General features: G+C 36.7%; 1 protein-coding gene across 7 annotated transcripts in view; it reads right to left on the bottom strand.

Moving 5' to 3' along the window:
* Positions 1-20,951, bottom strand: part of SSH2 (slingshot protein phosphatase 2) — a 248,250-nt gene that overhangs the window by 153,793 nt on the left and 73,506 nt on the right. The gene's annotated exons all lie outside the window — the stretch shown is intronic.

Genomic DNA, 20,951 nt, shown 5'->3' with positions numbered 1-20,951 from the left:
CATTCCCAGTCACATGGGGCCTACTAGATTAGTCACCCAAGACTGGCATTTAGTTTTAAAAGTATTACAGTTCTTTGACTTCATTAAATTAAACATATTTTAAGTGGTATATATAACTAGACGCAGAAAACTTCTGTTAAAATGATGCCATATAATTATTGGAAAAAAAAAAAAAAACTTCATGTGTGCTTTTTGGTCATTTTCTCCAAAACTCACTTTCACAAAAGCCCTTTAATAGACAATGTATAGCTCTTGGCTTTGGAAAAAAATCAGCCTGACTCTACCTCTACCTGAAGAGCACAGTGGAACCTATGATTGGCCACATTTATCATTAATAAAATAGGGTTAATCTTGACTATTTAATCATATTTGCAAAGTGACAGCAACCATACTTGCTGTTGTGTTGTTATTAATGATAAGCAGAAATTTTGGCTCACAAAATCAAGAGTTTGGGAGGGAAACCAGAGAGCCTGATATTTTTTTCCTCAAAAGACAGTTTCCACCAGGATGCCTTTAAAACTTAAAGTACATAGAATAATTGTGAGAAAATGAAATACTTTAGTTCTACTTCACTGAAGACTAAAGTGAAAAACATTTTCTATACAGATGAACAGCAGATTAGGTATAATTAATGAAATTTATGCATTATAGAAAATAATGCTTTCTGTGAAGGCAGGGTTGCTTTATTCAGATGCATTTGAGGAATTTCACATAATATAATCAACAAACAATAGTTTCATATTTTAAAAAGAGGCATTAGGAATATTAACTTCATCATAGTTTAAAAAATGAAATGGGTGCATTTTGAGCATATATGATTACAAAGTAATAGAAAAGTTTCCAGAGCAATAGAAAAGTGAGCACATATGTTCCCCACCACACTCATCCTCTGTGTGGATGCCTTTCTCACATTCTTTATGCTATAATACTTTATATAGTGGGCTGCCCTCTAATCCTTGCTCTCCACAGAGGTCCCATCCTCACCCTGCTTAGGTTTTTATATTCAGCTTCACAGCACCTCCCCATGTGAATGCCCTCCTCATCCCTAGTATCCCAGTCTGGGTCACAGACACCTATCTTTTTTAGTCCTATCTAAAGGCTTTTGAATTAAGTTGTCAGAAGAGAAAGAAAGGTGTCTTGTTTTTTAGTGCTTAAATTACAAATACAAACAACCACAATTATATAACAAATATTTCACTGAGCTTCAATGATGTGCAAAGTATTATATATTAGGTCCAGGGGAACTATATTGCCCTCCAAGAGCTTTTGTTCCTCACTGAGGAATGCACAATTATCTGTACTTATGACTCATGTTTTTCAGTCTCAAGTAGTTAAAAAAAATCCACCTTAAATAGTTTAAACAATAAGGAAAAGCATCATGTTACATAACAAAAGGAAATTTGGTGTCTGTACTCTATCAAGGATGCAGTTTTTCTCCTTTCTGCTCTGCCATCCTGCTATCCTGTGTCAGCACTGAATCCAGGCTAATATGGCTCCAAGATGACCACCAGAGTCAAGATTAACTACATATATACCCAACAACAGCTAAGGAAAACAGATCTTCCCATTTCTTTTAAGTATAAAGAAAAGTGTCTCAGAAGTCTGCCCCTGATCCACTGGCAAAGCATACCCTTTCATCTCACTGTCCTTAACTGGATCATATATTTCATACCCGAATCAAGCTATGGCAATGGGATTGCAACCCCTGGTTGACTGGGTCTAACCCAGACTCATAGACTGGGGCTGAGCTAATCTTTCTTGAGGTATTTAGCTATAGGAAAGAAATGGAGACTTACCTGAACAAAATATAAGTTTCTATTAGGAATGGTGGACGAACATGAATTTTCAGTCAACTGTGTCTGCTACAGACAATTGTATCTGTAGTATAGTTGTATACTCTACAAGTTAAATTTATGTACAATGCAGATTTGTTGTTTCTGCCTGCCCCATCAATTCCTCTTCTGATGATGACAATTATACTCTGATTATCTTTCAGGGAACTATTCTTTTCTATTTTCCTGCTGGAACGACTGAAGCAAAAGTATCTTGCCAAGCATGGTGGCAATCTCAGCAATTGGGGAGGCTGGAGCAGGAGGATTACAAGTTCAAGGACAGCCTTAGCAACTCAGACCCTATCTCAACATTAAAAAAAAAGCAGGGCTGGGAGACCTGGGGATGTAAAACAACCCTGGGGTTCTGTCCCCAGTAACACAAACACAACACACACATGGTATCATTACATTAAGATGGCTAAGCTGATAAAAAATAAGTACAGACAGGATTGTAAATGGCTATTTTCCTTGCTTCATAGGGAGGGTCTCCATAAAATAAAACCAACACAGATAAAAAGAAGAGGTATGGGGTAAAGAGAGATCATCCTTATGAAATAATTTGAGGGCCTAAATTCAATTATCTTAAATTTACACTTCCAAAATAACCTTTATTTTTCTATTTGGCCAGTTTCTATTACTCTGAACCAAGAGTTCTTACAAACACATTATGTACTATAATTCCCCATTCTCCCAAGGAGAGAGAGATAAAGGAAGAAAAATGTTTATTTCCATTTTACAGGTATAGAAATTTAAGTACCCAAAGGTTAAATGACAAATCACTTGACTGTGTTCTGCCCATAAGAATATGTTGTCCCTCATGTAAACTATAATTATTATTATAATAATGATACAAATATTTACCAAACCATTCCCTGAAAGTCCAAGAAAAAAATTTTATACATTGCCTTTTAAGTCCAGGATTGGGATGCAGGCAGGGATAGAAGAGATACTATGTTTTATGTGACATGAATAAATTGCATTGGCACTAATTCAGCTCAAAGAGGTTCATGCCCACAGAGCTTATTGCTACCTATATTAAATAGCAACTTTGCAGACTCTTAAGCATGTTCCTTGATGTAAGTTATCTACCAAGGGCACTGTTCATTTCCAGGCTTCAATACTGATGTATTATGTGGCTGCAAATCAGGTTTTTGTTCAACCTGTCCTTGAGTCCTTTCCTCCTACTTGTCTAGTGTCTCTAATTTCAGCTAGTAAGACCTGCATTAGGAGATGCCATCATTGTCCTGCCCACATAAGAAGAATTGTCATGGTTAAGGTTAGAGTGCTCACATACCTACCATTACAGACTTTGTCCTGCCACACAATATGAAATAAGGCAACTATAATTTGGTCAGAGGTGACAGTTCAAAAGGTAGCTTTAGTTCCTGTATGTTAAACAGGAACTTGCCTATAGCTTATTACTGAAGCACAACAACTATATATACTAAATATTATATTGTCTCATTCTGTAGACTTAGTGTGTTCAGATGTTTTACTAAAATATTTTTTCACCTGAAATAGTTAGAAAATTTTAATATGGAAAAATCTATTCTACAAATATATTGGTGAAATGGGCTATAACATACAGCATCAAAATCTCAGTGGCTTAACATAACAGTTGTTTCTCATTTATGTTACATATCCATCTTAGGTTGGTGGAGAATCAGCTTCATGTTGTCCTCTCTTTAGACTGGTTACTATGGCAGGGAGAATTGAATGTAATGAATAATGCTTCATTTATTCAGATTTAAAGCCTTCCAACTAGAAATGACAAAAATCATTTTATTTCATTTGCCATTACATGACTATTTTCAATTCCCAAGGAAGTATAATATACCAGTATATAAGAGAAAGAGAATCAGAAATATTGGCAAACACAAATGGCTACCACAATGACAAAAAATACTCTTTTATTTAATATACTTTCAGTTAGAAACAATCCAACTATGAAAAATAAAAAAAGGTTTAAGGTTCATACAATTAAATTCAAGGGGGATTCAAATATTAAGACTTACCCCTCCCTCCCGCTCCTTACCCCCACCCCCTCTCCCACACAGTACCCACCCCTTGCTTTCTTCTTTTTTTTCAAGAACCATCAACCATTCCAAGCATATATAATCAATCAAAGAGTCCAGAAAAGAAAAATCAATCCTTTCTACTCCTAACATCTATATCAAAATAACAGATTGACTCTGCTTGGATCATGTACCACCATGATATGGGGAAAAGTAGTATTTTAATACCAACCTGACATGAGTCTATGGGGATATGAATCATTTAATGATAGAAAAGCAAAGCCTAATGATTTTCTGCCCCACCAGAATCACATGGAATAATGTAGACATAGCTCCCAAAAGGAAAAGACACAAACCACACCAACAAAAAACTCTTATCCATCCAAAGAACTCCATTTTTTTCATTTTCTACATCATTCCCCTCAACTCTGATGACATGTGTGAGACTAAATTCTATAAATATAAATCATGTGGTATTGGCTTCATACTAAAAATTATTGCTGATATTAAGTCAGAACAGTTATAAAAACACATACTAGGGAACATATATGGGTAAATTCTGGGACAAATTTTCCTAAGTTTTTCTGCATAGATCATTTCTGAGTACAAATTCAAGCAATTTAAAGGAAATTCCCTTTAATAGAATCAATGCAATGCATGATTTTTGAGATACTCTATGAATTATAACATAACATGATTACTAGGCTTCTCGCCATAACAGAAGACTTTCTAAAGTCACAGACAACATGGAGTAGTGCTAGCATTTGCATTTGGGTCTAATTCTTTCCTTGCAGAGGAAAGAAATGATAACAGGCATCAGACTATTATTAGGGGAGTGATTTTTGCTTTTGTTCACAGATGCATCTTAAGCAACTAGAAAAGTACTTGGCACATATTAAGTGGCTGTTGAAGAACTCCTTTTTCAATTACAGGTAATAGTCAACGGCAACAAAATGAACTTGGTTTTCCTATTGTCACTTGGTAAAATTTAGGTAAACACATTTATACAGGAATAAAATATTAATTTTCTAGAAAATTCCAGGTAATACACATTGTGACCTGACACAATCCTCAGTATAGTTTTTTGGAGCTGGGCAGGAGAAATGCAAAACAATGAAAGAAATAATACAGGTTAAAAAAAATCAGAATGACTACAGAAAATAAAAACCCAAGATAGCTACAACATACTAATATATATGTGGTATGTATATTAGTCAGTTTTTTGTTGCTGTGACAAATACCTGAGAAAAATCAAATTAAAGTAGGAAAGATTTATTTTGGCCCATGAGGTTTCAATCCATTGTCAGCTGGCTCCAAGGTAGAAACATAGCAGAAAGGCATGGCAGAAGAAAGCTGCTCACCTTCATGACAGCAGGAAAGTAGACAGAGAGTAAAAGAAGGGTGTGGATACAAGGTATAATTTAAGGACACACCCCCAAAGACCCACGCCCAAGGCCCTAAGCAACTTAGAGAGACCCTATCTCAAAATAAAAAATAAAAAGGGCTGGGGACATAGCTCCCTGGGTTCAATCCTCAGTACTATACTACTACTACTACTACTACTACTACTAATAATAATAATAATGAATGCATCAATGAATTAATTCACTGATGAGGTTAAAGCTTTCATGATCCAATCTTTTCCAAAAAACCCCACCTCTGAACATTGCTGTCTTGGGGATCAAGCCTTCAACACATGGGTTTTTGAAGGACATTCTAGATTCAAACTATAACAATAAGGTTGGTGGAGATAGTCTGCCTAAGAATAAAAAGAAAGCAGAGGTCTGCATCAATATAAGCCTATACATTCTAGGTTTTAGTAGTACTTCTATATAACAGATTTACTTAATCATTTTAAAGAAGACAGTTATATAAGGTAGGATGTATTTATCTTTCTATAACAGCTAGATAAAGTATTATTTTTAGTCAATTTCTTTCTCATCTAACATTCTCCCCACAGCCAGAACAAAGTAGCTGATGCTTTGGGGTCTTTGTTTAGAGCACTAAGTAACAGAAAAGGCAATGATACAGGTAGAGCCATCATATTAGAAAAGAGAAAAAGATCAAAGCTCATTTGTGTGTGTGTGTGTGTGTGTGTATTTTTTTTTGGTACGGGGTATTGAACTCAGGGCACTCGACCACTGAGCCACATTCCAGCCCTATTTTGTACTTCAGGGTCTTACTAAGTTGCTTAGCACTTTGCTTTTGCTAAGACTGGCTTTGAACTCTCCATCCTCCTGCTTCAGCCTCCCAAGCTGCTGGGATTACAGGTGTGTGCCACTGCCCCCGGCTTCACTTGTATTTTTAAAAATGGAATTATTCGTTATCTGTGAACTATAACACCACAAGAAATGTTTGGCAAATTCAGTAAATGAACTTGACTACAACGAACTCTCACTGACTCCACAACACACTTCAAATTTTTCCCTTTCATAGCCCTTGGAAGTATCACTTTCTTTAAAATTCTGACCTCTTATGTTCTTAAGCTACCATGCAAATTTAAACACAACACAAAGACTCTCTGGGAAGAATATGAATCACTGTGAACTTTTAGAACAGACTGTCACCCATTCAAAACTCCCCAGGACTTTTTCTTGAGTGTGCATTATAATTATACATAATAGTGGGATTCATTATGCCACATTCATACATGCACATTCACCATACCTTCCCTTTCCCTCTCTTCCTAGACCCCCTGATCCCCTTCGACTCTACCAATCTTGCTTCTATTATCATTATCATTTTAATTAGTACATGATAATTATCTATATAAGCAGGATTGTCATATATTCATACATGGACATAGCTCAATTTGGTAGATGCATTCCCCAGTACTTTTCCATACCCTCCTCTCCTTTCTCCCTCTCAATCCCCTTTCTCTACTCTATTGGTCTCCCTTCTATTTTTATGAGATGCTCTCCCCAGGACAGCATGCTTTTGTCCCTCTTCCTAGTTTCATAAAATGAACTAATGGCAAAAATATATATTGTAGAGGACAGGTTAAAGATAACAAAAGTCAGGCAGTTAGAATCCTTGTAAGCAAGTGATGTAAACTCTAAACAGGAAGAGAAAACGCATCTTCTGTGTACTGATTCCTTAGAAAATATTAAATCAGAAGATCCCAGTTTCCAGGCCTAGAATTACATCTTGCTGAATGAAGAAATGAATGGTATTTAAATCTCTTGTGAAGCTAGAACAATCTATTTTGGAAAAGCGGTTTTGGGGAGACATTATTAACATTTCAAATACTGTCAATTAACCTTGATCAACCTGAAACTTTGCTCAGCAGTATAATTACACACATTAGTTACCTAGTATTGTGGGAAACAAAGAGATAGACGTTTCCAAGCAACTAACTACATTCTGTTGAATTTCTTGCAAGTAACAGCACCAGTTTCTTTGGTATTTATTAAAAAAAAAAAAAAAAAAAAAAAAGAAAAACAGCTTCGAAGCCAAACCACAGCTAGGGTTAAATAAAGCAACTCTTCCTTAGCTTCCATTTCCAGCTCCAAATGACATTTGTAAAATTAAACTCTGAGGCTGGATTCCTAAAGTCTAGTAGAGGTGGCTAAACAAGTCCACATGTGACCAATGGATGGAATGCTAAAGAGTAGGTAGTTTCCAGAGTACCCTCAGAACCTTTCATAAGATTGTTAGATTGTAACACTGATTAACACTTACATTTAAGATTTACACAATGTCAGCAGGCATTATTTCATGTATTCTTCACAATTACCCTACAAAGTAGGTATAACTACTTACTATTTCCATTGTTTGGATGAATAAATTTGGACTAAGAGAAGGAAAGTAATTTATTCAGGGTCTCACATTCTTGACCAGCACACCATACTGTCTTTCTGTCAACTTCCTATTTATTAAGCGAACTAAACCAAATCACAGGAATATGAAGCCCCAACTGTCAATGGCATGCATCCATAAATAAATAAAGCCCATTCTTCATAGTGAAGCCAGGGCTGGGGAGATAGCTCAGTTGGTAGAGTGCCTGCCTTGCAAGCACAAGGCCCTGGGTTCGATCCCCAGCACTGCAAAAAAAAAAAAAAAAAAAAAAGTGAAGCCAGTTAGATCTTTTTTTAAAAAATGTCAACCTGGTCACTCCCCAGCTGAAAACTCTTGAATGGTCTCTTATTGTCAAAGGAATAAAGGTCAAGATACTTAATTTTGCTCTTTAGAGTCTGCAATATATGGCCTTTGCTGACTTTACCAGCACCATTTTGAGTTATTTTGTCCCTTACTTTCTGTATTCTAGTCTCATTGGCCTTCCGTCTATTCCTTGAATGCGTTTCCTGATCTGTAAGTTTTTCCTTCCCCACTCTCCTCACCTGACTTTTCTCTGGTTGATTTTTGACTCATCATTCAGAGCACAACTCAAAACATCAGCTCCCCAAGAAAGCTTTCCCTTGACCACTAATCCTTAAATTTCTCCCTCCTCCAAACTGAGTTAGGTCCCTGCTAGCAGTATTCTCATAGTATTGTGTACTTGACTTAGCAGAATTTATCATAATTTTAAAATTTACTGCAAAATTAGCTGTTTAATGCCACCTTTCTCAATTAGTACTTAAGTTTCTAAGGGAAGAACCATGTTTGTTGTGCACTACTATATCCCCAGCAACTAGGATCGTTGTCTAGCACATTGGAAGTACCCTGTACATATTTGTTAAAAGAACAGAATGAAAGGTAACCATACACACAAGATGTGGAAACCATGGTCATGCCCTAAGACATAGGCATCAGGCAAGAAAATGTGAACACAATGAAGCCCAGGCTTCTTGTATTATGCCTGATGCAAATGCACCACATGAAGCCAGTTTAATTAGCTGAAGGGACAGCCATAGAACCAGACCAGTGGAAACACAAATGAGGAAGGACAAGAAACATACTTTAAAGTATGACTTAATGAGAGATGAAGACTAATCATTTGTCCTCAACATAACTTTGCATGATAGAATTTAAATTATTACTATGTAGCAACATCACATTTGATTAATGCTACAGTGGATTTTGATAGCTATTTACTTGTTTTATGGAGTTCACAACAGGAAGGGCCATAAATTCTGAATGTCAGAATTGCTAAAACAGTCCTGGCTGCTCTGCAGTTTACCCTTATGGCACCTAAAAATGGCCCAGGTGAGAGTTTGCTATTGTTAAAGAAATTTCTTGAGAAGGAAAAATGCAGGTGTATATGTAAAAAATTTGGAAAGAGGATTACTGAACACTTCTACAGACAAACTATAGTAATCAGTTTCCAGTCTTCACAGTAGCCTGAGGAATTCAGGCTTATGCAGTGGGGAAAAAGGTAGAGGAATGTGTGTGACAAAAGCCTCTTCTCTCCAGAATTGGGGCAAATACAGTATTTCCTATCCTCCCATTTTTAAGACTATGAGTAAGAGACTCTAATCTATACCTAAGGCCCTAGAGAATCCTGGATTACTCTATTATTTAAAGTCTACATGAATTTTTTAAAAAATTGACTAAAAATATAAATATGAAAACTATCCAAAGGCCCTTCATATTGTCACCAACTGAAACTGTTTTTTATTTAAGGTCTATTATTTATTATAGAAACTAGCTTTTTATCATGTGTTGAAAACCTTTCCCCAATTTGTTGTTTACTTTGTCTATGCGATTTTTTGGTACCAAGGACCATGGGCACTTTACCAACTGAGCCATATCACCAGTGCCATTTTTTTTTTTTTTTTTTTTTTTAAATTTGGAGACAGGATCTCTTTGAGTTGCTTTGGGCCTTGCTAAGTTGCTGAGGCTGGCTCTGGACTTGTGATCCTCCTGCCTCAACCTCCCAAGCCACTAAGCTTACAGGTATGTGCCCCTGTACCCCACTACAATCTTTTTTTTTGGGGGGGGGGTGCTGGGGATCGAACCCAGGGCCTTGTGCTTACAAGGCAAGCACTCTACCGACTGAGCTATCTCCCCAGCCCCCACTACAATCTTTTAATGTAGAATTTTTTGGCTTTAGATACTTCAATTTATCAATGTTTTCTTTTGTAGTTTCTAGGTTTTATGTCACATTTAAAAAGGACTTATTTAAGAATTTTCTCCTCTGTGTTCTTCCTTGCAGTGTCAAATTTTTTTTACATTTAACTCTCTGATCCATCTATAATTTATTTTGTCATATAAGTGAGGCAGAGATGCAACTTTACTTTTTCCATTTCTTTGCCTTTTTCACTTAATATTTCATAAACCATTTCTCATGAAACTAGAGCTTTTTAAATAAAGTTACAATTTTAATGGCTTTATTGAGTTACTATTACCATATTACTTAACCTATTCCTCCCCCTGTTACCAAACATATTCAAATTTTAAAATATGTATTTTTTTGCTTTTTAAATCATTTCCTCAGGAAATTTTTAAGAATTAGATTTCTGGATCAAAGGATTTGAACATTATTATAACTTTTGACTAAACTATTAGATTTCCAGGATCAAACTCATTTACAATCTTCATCAATAAGATTATTAAGTAAGATGTTTATATAAATATGATATATGAGGGCTGGGGCTATAGCTCAGTGGCAGAGCACTTGCCTAGCATGTGTGAGGCACTGGGTTCAATCCTTAGCAGCACATAAAAATAAAAAATAAAATAAAGGCACTCTGTCCATCAACAATTACAAAAAGAAATTTTTAAGTGATACATGAATCCTTTCCAGTTTATAATAGGCATTATTCAAATCTGAAGAGTTAGGCTCATAACTCAGAGTCAGAAAACCTGTATCACATGTCTACAGAATCTGACCAGCCTAAGAATTGCTGTTATTTTCGGGAGAAAAAAGAATATGTGGATAGATTTTTCCGGAACAAAGGGCAATTCAGAGGTACTCTCCTAGAAAACCCTAAAAAAGTAACTTGGGGGCTGCGATTGTGGCTCAGTGGTAAAGCGCTTGCCTTGTATGGTATGTGTGGGGCACTGGGTTCAATTCCCAGCACCACATAAATAAATAAAATAAAGACATTGTGTCCATCTACAACTAAAAAAAAATTTTTTTTTTTTTAAAAAGGAACTTGGCTTAATAAAGTCTTTCAATGGAGTCAGAAGGAGGACATAGCAACTAAATTCAGGACTGTCTTTCATTTTCCTTTCCCAAGGGCAGAATTTCCCTTCTTCCCACATTCTTTCCAAACACCTGGATGTTCTAGCCATCACCTAACATAACACCTTGTGGTCAGTTTCTTCCATGAACCGTCTTCTGCTTGGTTCCTGGCTCAGGGCCTGCAAGTTAAGTTCAAGTAAGGCCAGGAAATGGGATGTTGATCCAAAGTGGAACTTCAAGTCCTAGTCCATGCATGCCAGGAGGGCACTTCCCCATGCAAATGTACCTAGGCCAGTTACAGCAGATTTTCAGCTGTTATCATTTGCTGAAATTCACATCTTGTTTGTAGCCCTTTCTGCTCTTCTGCCTGGTGCCTCCTAAGATTCTCTTTAAAAGAGCATTTTAAGAGACAGGTTCTTTTGAAAGAATAATCTTATCATTATAATTTGTTGCTTATAAACTTTATGATGACCCTTTTGAAAATCAGGTAGTTTCATGGTGTGAATACTGATACGCTCAGAAAGGATAGTCATAGCCTGGGTACATTCCAAACATATGTCTGACAGGCAATAGAGCATGGTGAGCATAGCCTTGAGAATCAGACTTGAACTTCACCACTTACTAGAAGTACGACCCTAAGTAAAGCCCTTAATTATTCTTAACTAAAGTATTACCTTGTTAGAGAGGTCCTTCTTGACCATACTTTATCTAAATGGCTATTCTGTCTTGTTATTCTTTCTAATTGCTTCCTCATTTGTATTTTTCCTAACACTATCACATTTTGTAATTGAATACTTACTTGTTATCTGTCTTTCCCAATGGACTATTAATTCCACAAGGGCAGGTTTGGTTTATTCATCACTGGATATGCCTACAGTGATGCCTACCACAGAGGAGACTCAACTAATTGTGAAATAAATGAGTTCAACTTCCTCACTGCTAAAATAGGGATAAATAACATTACTGACATCAGAAATGCAATGTGAGATGATACATGTAAAAACACTTAGTTCAGGGCCTGGTGTATGGTTAGTACTCAACAAATGTTAGCCATTAATTTAGTTATATATAGTTCTTAGCAAGTCATGGCCTTTTAAACTCAACTTTCCTAATTGAAAAGTAAGAGGAAGAATTACTACTACTTCCACACTACCAAGGCATACTTTGAGAAAATATACAAAAAGCATTGGGAGTGCCAGGTGCAATGGCACACTCCTGTAATCCCAGCAGCTCAGGAGGTTGAGGCAAGAAGATCGTGAGTTCAAAGCCAGGCTCAGCAAAAGCAAAGCGCTAAGTAACTCAGTGAGAACCTGTCTCCACATAAAATACAAAATAGGGCTGGGGATGTGGCTCAGTGGTCGAGTGCCCCTGAGTTCAATACCTGGTACACAAAACAAAATAAAAAAAGCTTTTGGAGAGATTTGGAAGAAAGGATCCATTGAGATTAGGAATTTATTAAACTCACTGGGTGCGGTGTACACACCTATAATCCCAGTGATTTGGGAGGCTGAGACAGGAGGATGGCAAGTTCAGCAACTTAGGCTCTAAGCAACTTGGAGAGTTGGAGAGACCCTGTCTCAAAATAAAATGGTTAGAGATGTGGCTCAGTGGTTAAGTGCCCCTGGGTTCTATCACTGGTACCAGGAAAAAAAAAAAAAAAAAAAAAGAATTTATTAAACTTAAACTTTATTATGGCACTTGTCTTAATCAGGGTCATCCACCGCTCTCTATACAACAGTTCTTAATTAGTAGCTCTGAAATAACAGCTCCAACCAAAGCACTGAGAAAATGGACATCTGAGAGAGCAAACTAGGTGTGAGAAAGATTACGCCTGAGTACAACTGTGGTAGTACCCTAGAAATTCATAGGAAGAATGGAGAATTAATCTATGAAACACCTCATGATATATCCAATTTCCAGTAACATATATCATCTTTTCTCCCAAAACACAAAACTTGATTTATTAAGCTACCTCCACCTCCCAACACTTCTACCAACAGTCTTTACAATATTCTAAATTTAGTCTTCAGATGCTCCCAAATCTATAATCTTATAATTCCTCCCTAGTAAATTTCTCAATTCCTTCCTAGTTGTTTCTCAACTCTGGCTGCCCAACAACCTATAGACCTTTGTAAAAAACAAAGATGTTGAACCTCATCCAAGACCTACTGAATGAGAAACCTCCTAAAGTAATACTTCAGTTTCTACATTTTTTTAAAAAGCTTTAAGCCAGAGTCAAGAATCACTATTCAATTTGTCCCTGACCTATAAGTACCAGAATAATAATATTCCATTCAAGGAAAAGCAAACCAGCATAAGGTTAAGAGCTCATACTGGGAAACTTAGCTCTCATTATCAGTATGATCACATAGCTTAGGCAAACTTGCTTCCTCACATTTGAACAGGGACTACCAGAAGTATTCACCCCAAAGACTTGGATTCAATACAAAATTGTGTAAAAACGATTGAGCACAATTTCTGTACCACAGTAAGTACTCAGTAAGTTATCTTGCTTGCCCTACCCCTTCTAAAGGCTACATTTCCTCCAAGATATTATCTTTAAACTTCTGTACAATTTTATCAATGATAAAAACCTACAAGTCCCACCAACTCCTGTTTCCCTTGCTCTCTTAAACTATAAGCAGCAGCAAGTATGCCTGAGCTGGTCTTGCCTCAAATTATGGAAGCCAAATAACTTAGTTGGAGCTTTTATTTGGGTAACAGTGTAAATTAGACCAAACTCCTAGTTTCATTGCACATTCTGCATTATCTACTGCCAGATGTCTCAAAAATATGACTCTGGTTTATGAGGGACCAGATATAAATCCAGCACAGGAAAGCATGACATGCCTGAAGCATCACTGTTTGATTTCAATTTGCAAATCACTGTGGTAGGAGCTGTGGGGGATATAAAAATGAATGAGAACTTTTTGGCCTTTTCAATTAATCACCATTTTATGAATTTTAAGAATATATTTTAGAAGTTACATGTTAGTCATGCCATAAAACAAACTTGGGATATTGAAGATGCTCACTTTTTCTTCCTCTTTCCCTCCAGAGCTGAAGTATGAATTTAAATGTGCCCCCAGACAACAGTGGTACTGCCTCAGTTGACACAAGGGAATCCTACAACTGTCCCAGTTCTCTACTCAATACAGATAATGTGCTAGGCTCCCTAGTGCTTAATACAAATTATCTCATTTATGTCTAACAATGACTCCATAGGACATGTATTATTACCTGCATTTTATACATTTGAGAAGTGAGACTTAAAGAAGTGGAATTACACAGCCAGTAAGTGGTGGAGCTGGGTTTCTGACCCAGGCTGTCTGAATACTGAGTCAGAGCTCTTCAACTATTTGCATGGTTCTGAGCCCTGATGCTGGAAATCACAGAGAGTCCTCTAAAGAGCATAGCCTAACGCCCACATCAAAATCATGCAGTCAAAAAAAAAAGTAGTTATTCCTGGGGAATGGTGGTTGGGAAGGGTGTGTGGTGATTAGAAGGAAGAAAGTTGGTGGAAATAAGTTGGTGGTTGGGATAAGTGGTAATATTCCATTTCTTAATGTTGGTACAAGCTACACAATTCCTTGATCTGTATTTATGAAAACATCAATTTGTAAAAATTCATCAAGTAAAAAAAGTGAGAAATAAGTATAAAATAAGTGTACTTTTCTATATTTATATTTCATTTCAATAAAAATACATTATACAAAGTACAAAGTGTTTATTATTTCCTTTTTCTTTAGCTTCACACAGGAAGTATAAATCTTAATATGCTTTCATGAGGGATGGAAATCTTTACCCTTCATTTAGGTGAATTTGGGTCAATTAATTTCAGTATTTTACTCTTCTTTTAACTGAAGTTTCATCAAAAAATTTCACTGAAGTTAAATGTCTTATACCTGAGTAGTTAAATGCATGTCTACTCTTTTTTTAAAAAATATTTATATATATATATATATATATATATATATATATATTTAGTTGTTGTTGGGCCTTTATTTATTCATTTATTTCTATGCAGTGCTGAGAACTGAACCCAGTGCCTCACACATGCTAGGCAAGTGCTCTACCGCTAAGCCACAACCCCAGCCCCCATAAGTCTACTCTTAAGGTTCTAGTTACTTCACATTTCATCTGCTTTTCAAGAAAACAAATGTTACAAACTTTTTGCAGACTGGAACTCTGATTTGGAGGTACAAAAACTAGCATAGCTAGAGCTGAACCAGTGGGTCTGAAACTTGATTCACACTAAAATAATTCTAGGAGCATTTTTAAAATACCAATACCTGGACCCCACTCACAGAGACCCTGGTTTAACAGGACTTATTACAAAATGATTTAAAAAGGTGACTAGGTGATTCTAACATGCAGTCACAATAAGAGCCAATGAGCGAAGGTCAATGTTAAAAATAGCATTTGTACCCAAGATAACTACAAATTTCATCTCTCCTCAAATATGTCATTCAAGAGAGTAAGATTCATTTTATTGGTGCTGGGGATTGAACCAGGGTGCTTTACCCTGAGCTACATCCTGTTTTGTTTTTGTTTTTTGTTTTTTGTTTTTTTTTTTGAGACAGGGTCTCACCTAAGTTGATGAGGCTGGTCTTGAACTTGCAATCCTCTGACTCAGGCTCCTGAGTAGCTGGGATTACAGCCATGTGCCACTGTACTGGTAAGGGTAAGATCTTTAAAAAACGAAAAGAAAATTATTTCTCATAATAATTATTTAAAGATAAAATAGTTGAGCTATGGTTTCTCACATCTTGTCCTGGAACAAAGCAAAATAAGTTTAACAGCACAAAAGGCTTCCTACCAGTAGAGTAAGGTCCCCTCCAAAGGAAAAAGTTGAAATATTTTTTAGGGTAAAACTGTTTGTCACTAACAACACTTTCCCCTCCCTTTTCTAACCACATGTTCTAATGAGCAATCTCTCTACTATGCCTCAGAAGTGATGCAGACACAATTTAAACAATCCTGAATTCCTGTGGGACAGATGTTTGCTGTTGGCAACTAGCCATTTGAAACCCATAATAAAACTCATCACTTACAAACAAGTATTCCTTTTTCCCCTTTTTATATCTGTGTCTGTTAGAGAAAGTTGTTTCTGCAAATGATTATGAAAAAAGAAATATAAAATACACTTTATAGAGCAGAAAGGAAAAAGGTAAATGCAGATTATCAGAACTGGTAGGACATGTTTGCTGTTTGGCCTACATACCAATCAATTTGTTATCATTTTTTACATAGGTTTGTCCACAAGCATCTTGTTTGTGTTTATAATCTCTAAAGACAAATTTAATGACTACTATGGATTGGATGTGAAGGGTCCCTGAAAAAGTTTATGTTTGGCAATATGAGAACATTCAGAGGTAAAAATGATAAATTATGAGAGTTATAACATAATCAGTGGCTGGATTTTTGTTGTTGTTTTGGTACCAGGGATTGAACTCAGAGGCACTCAACCACTGAGTCACATCCCCAGCCCTTTTTTATATTTTATTTAGAGACAGGGTCTCCTGAGTTGTTGCTTAGGGCCTTGCTAAGTTGCTGAGGCTGGATTTGAACTCATGATCCTCCTGCCTCAGAGTGCTGGGATTACAGGTGTGCACCTGCACCCAGCTGTTTTTGTTTCTTGTTTTGTTTTGTTTTTGTTTGTTGTGGTACTGGGGATCATACCTAGGGCTTTATGCATTTCATGCAAGCCCTCTACATATCCCCAGTCGATAATTTGAATAGACTACTGTATTTGGTGTAAACTGTAGGCCAGTGGTATATAACTAGAGGAAGTAGGTCACTGCAGAGCATAGCCTTCGCCTATCTCTATCCCTGTTCCCTTCCCCTCTCTTTCTCTGCTTTCTTGAGGTCATAAACTCAGTAGCTCTCCTCCACCATGATGTTCTGCCTTACCTCTGAGGGTCCAGAGCAATGGAGATGGCCAACCATGGACTGATTCTGAAACCATGAATCCAAAGTAAACTTCTCCTTTAAGTTGTTCTTGTCAGATATTTTGGTCATAGGGACTAAATGCTGACTAGCACAATGACATCACAGTTTTCCTTCCTAAATGTAGTTTTCCTTCATTCAATGTTCTGATTATTCCATACTCTATTCCAAAAACTTAAAACATGTAAGAAAAATAAGTCTTCTTTAGAAGACTCCTGAAAGTTAAAGTTCTTTTCTTTCTTTCTTTTTTTTTTTTTTTTTGCTTCTTTATTGGGATACTAGGAACTGAACCCAGGGGCATTCTACCACTGAGCTACAGCCCTAGCTCTTTTTATTTTTATTTATTTTGAGACAGGATCTCACTAAGTTGATGAATATGGTCTTGAACTTGCAATTCTCTTTCCTCTACATCCTGAGTCACTGGGATTACATGCCACCTTGCCCAGTCCCTTTAATCTCTAATCCATATGAATTGGCTAGTCCACAGTAGTCTTTGAATTAGAGCTTGCCCTGATGGTGATAATTTTTAAAAATTCTTAAATCCTTCATCTTGAACTTATTATTAGGTTAAATATTATCTCTCCCCAAAGGCATTCTTCCACTTCACAAAATGACTCCATGTGAAAAATCCTACAGAAGGCAATTTCTAAAAGCCTACTGTTGTCTTCTGAGACCATTTCCTGACCTTGAAGAAAATGCAAATCTGTAGACTACAAATGTAAAAGGGGCCTGGGATGTAGGTCACTGGGAAAAGATGTAAGGCCCCAGGTTCTATCACCAGCATCACAAAAGCGAAAGAAAACAAATGTAAAAGTATTCTAAACAAAATAATTTATTTTTAAATGAGGGATCAAACCCAGGGCCTCATGAATGCAAGGCAAGCATTCTACCACTAAGCTACACCTCCAGCCCAAACCAAATAATTCTTACATTTCAGGTTTTCCTTTCTTTTTGTCTTTTCCCCATTTGATTCTAGAAAGTGGGCTTTTCTTTTTCTTTCTCTCTCTCTCTCTCTCTTTTTTTTTTTTTGTAATAACACAAAAGGCTAATATCTTTTCCTTTCACTGGACTATTCAATCATAAAAGCTCTTTGTATAGAAGGAAAATGCATTCCTTACAAGGTTATAATAAACCAAGCAAAGGAATGAAACAGAACATAAAAATAGCGTGACACCTATGTGTTCCTCTTCCTATGTGGTTGAGTAGTGTTGGGGGTCAAAAGAACAGGGAAATTAGAGAAATAAAGAAACATCTTATTCTTAGGAAATAAAACTAATGTAATGTATAATAATACATAGGCTATTTCTGAGGAAGAAGGAGCCCTGTAATGATAATGAATCCAGTTGTTCCTAGCTGAACCTTCATAAGCACAATAATTGGAATACTAGCTTCTCCACAGCTTTTTCTTCTTTTAGGCTACATAGCTGTAGATAAGAGAAGGGGGAACAGAGAGGAACCTCAAGAACCTTAGGATACCCAGTGGCTACTTCAAACTACCAATACCCCAACCTGCTCTAGCCACTACCTACATTCCTTATATAGAGCCAAGGTGAAACTGCTGCAACAAGGGCCATTATCTTCTTCTGACCTCTACCAGTCACAATGTCACCCTCTCTGGGAGAGACAGTCCTTCTCTCCAACAACTTTGTGTACAGCAGAGGAAACAAGTATAGCTTCTAGCCATTTTATGGCACCTTGGAAGTTGAGAGGAACCAGAGCAGGGGTATGGGCCCCTTGATACTCCTCCCTTCTCTTCCAGGAAAGTCCCAGGAGATCTAAGGCAGCCAGCCCTCCAGCCCAATTTCCTTCCACTTATTCAGATTTCTTCTCTTCTTTCATGTTCAGCATGTAATGACATTCCCCCTTACTTTTCAAAGCTTTCCATGAATATCCATGAAACTAACTTGTTGACATATAGACTATACATTCTCAAAACATATATTTTATGCCCAACTTCCATAGACCTTTGCCCAGTGATCTGCCCATGAGAGTCAGTCAATGTTTGGGGAATGAAGGAATACAACTAACCAGAGTTCACAGTTCGATTACTCCAGGATTAAAGAGAAAGCTCTTTAGCTACCAACTTAATCTTCTACTCTTACTCTTTTCATCAGTATTTCCGTTTCAAATAGTTATCAAGATCCCACATCACTTCCATTGAAGAAAATTAAATAATGGGGATTTCAATTAATTGCTCATCCCTTTTTCCCCAAGGTTAAGCCTTCAGATTAGGAAGAAATGCTTCAATCCCACTGGATATGGGAGTGGAATAAGGAGAGAAAAGGGACATGGAAACTGCTCTCTGATTAAGCAAAACAGGAGGATCCAATACCTTCAAAGGACTAGTCAAGTTCATTGAACTTGCCTCTTAAAGAGGAAAACCTAACAAATCTGACTTAAATGAATGAAAGTTCTGGCAATGAAATAAAGCAAAGAGTAATCTGTTGATACATATACCTGTTTCCAAGGGAGAAAATCTATTAAAACTAGAGTAGCCCTTTCCCTGCATATCCAACTTCATAAAAATACTTTCTATGTAGATTCTCAAGCACTGGTCCCTTCAAGACAAAATCAGCAAAAACAATAAGTCATTTCAAGTCTAGTACTCTATTGCCCATAAAACAAAATGAATTTTGTAGGATACTACATAAGGAGTAAGGCACATATTTCATCAATGATGCTGTCCTCTAGTAATGAGTTTATTAATAGTTGTCTGCTGAGATGTGATGTCAGCACTGTCCCTGCTTATCACACAACACTGGGCAAAGAATACAACTTTTCTGCATTTCGCTTGTCATTTGCAAAATGTTAATACTAGAAGAGTGTTCATGTGGATTCATGAGTTAATGTTTGCAAGCATTAGGGACATGAGTACCACTCTAGCTATTGGTGAGTCACAATAAGTGAATTCATGCCATTCTGAATTCTTCATCAACATAGAATGAAGTACAACCAAGTTAAGTCAATATAATTAATGCAGAAGGTCCTAAAATTGTGCCAGGAAGATGAAGACGGGTTAAGAGCAGGTGGTACTATGGTAACATACATGAAAGGCATAGCTTACTTTGAGAGAGTGTTTTCACAAGGGCTACTATGCACAGTAAACATCCCAAAACAGACAGAACCCAGCTTTTATGATCAAAGTTTTTAGAACCTTGTCATAGTTATGTGTTGGAAGAGATTAAGTTCAGAAAAAAAAAAAAATCAAATCAGGCTAAATAAATTCAAAGTGTGTTTTAACTGAGCCTATATAAAGCAAGTTCTATTAACTGTACTTTTTATTTTATTAAATAGGACTCATTATATAGCAGGACACAGAACAAATGTTCAAATGAGAGAAAGGTATGCCATGTTTGTAGGCTTCAATTTGATATATAATCAACTGGAACCACCCGTAAAATAAGAGGGAAAAAATTCAGAGTAGTCCAGTTTCCTATGGGTGTGACAGTACAAAAATCAGCTTATATAAAATCTTTTCTTGCAGTGCCATTCCAAATCTCCAGTAAGGTTTGAAGCAAAAAAGCTGCATACCTAAGAAGAGGGTATCACCAACTGAGACTTCTACGTTAGAACCAGTGTAAAGTAAAGGGATAAAAAATGTAAGCTAGGTATCTAATTTGAAAGGAGAAGAGGGCACAGACCAGGGCCTTTCAGAGTTGATCCTCTCAATTTCTAATCTTCATTAACATAACTGGGACTGGGTCTGCATTCTTCTAGTCCAAACCCTCTTTTCTTTCTTTTTTCTTTTCTTTTCTTTTTTTTCTTTCTTTTTTTTTTTTTTTGGTCATCGTCACACTCCCTGTGCTTCTTTCTTTTCTTCCTTCTTTCTGCCCCTCTCCAACCTTCCATTTTCCTTCCTTTCATCCCTTACTTCCCTTTCCTTTTTCTCTTCCTTCCTTCTTTTGTCCAGAGACTTGTCCTTCTTTGTCTTTTGTCTAGAGATGGATATCTCTAATTGATGATTATAGAATGCATTAATTTTCCCTACCCATAGCTCTTCCTTTCCCTCTCTCCAAGGTATTTCCAGCACTCCTTTAAGGGAGAACAATGTGTAGAACAACTAGGCCATTCAATACATGGGAAATTTAC

Source organism: Sciurus vulgaris (genome assembly GCF_902686455.1).
Source record: "Sciurus vulgaris genome assembly, chromosome: 3".
Classification (NCBI taxonomy): Eukaryota; Metazoa; Chordata; class Mammalia; order Rodentia; family Sciuridae; genus Sciurus; species Sciurus vulgaris.
Note: the sequence above shows the minus strand (reverse complement) of the source record. Positions and strands in the feature narration are given on the sequence as shown.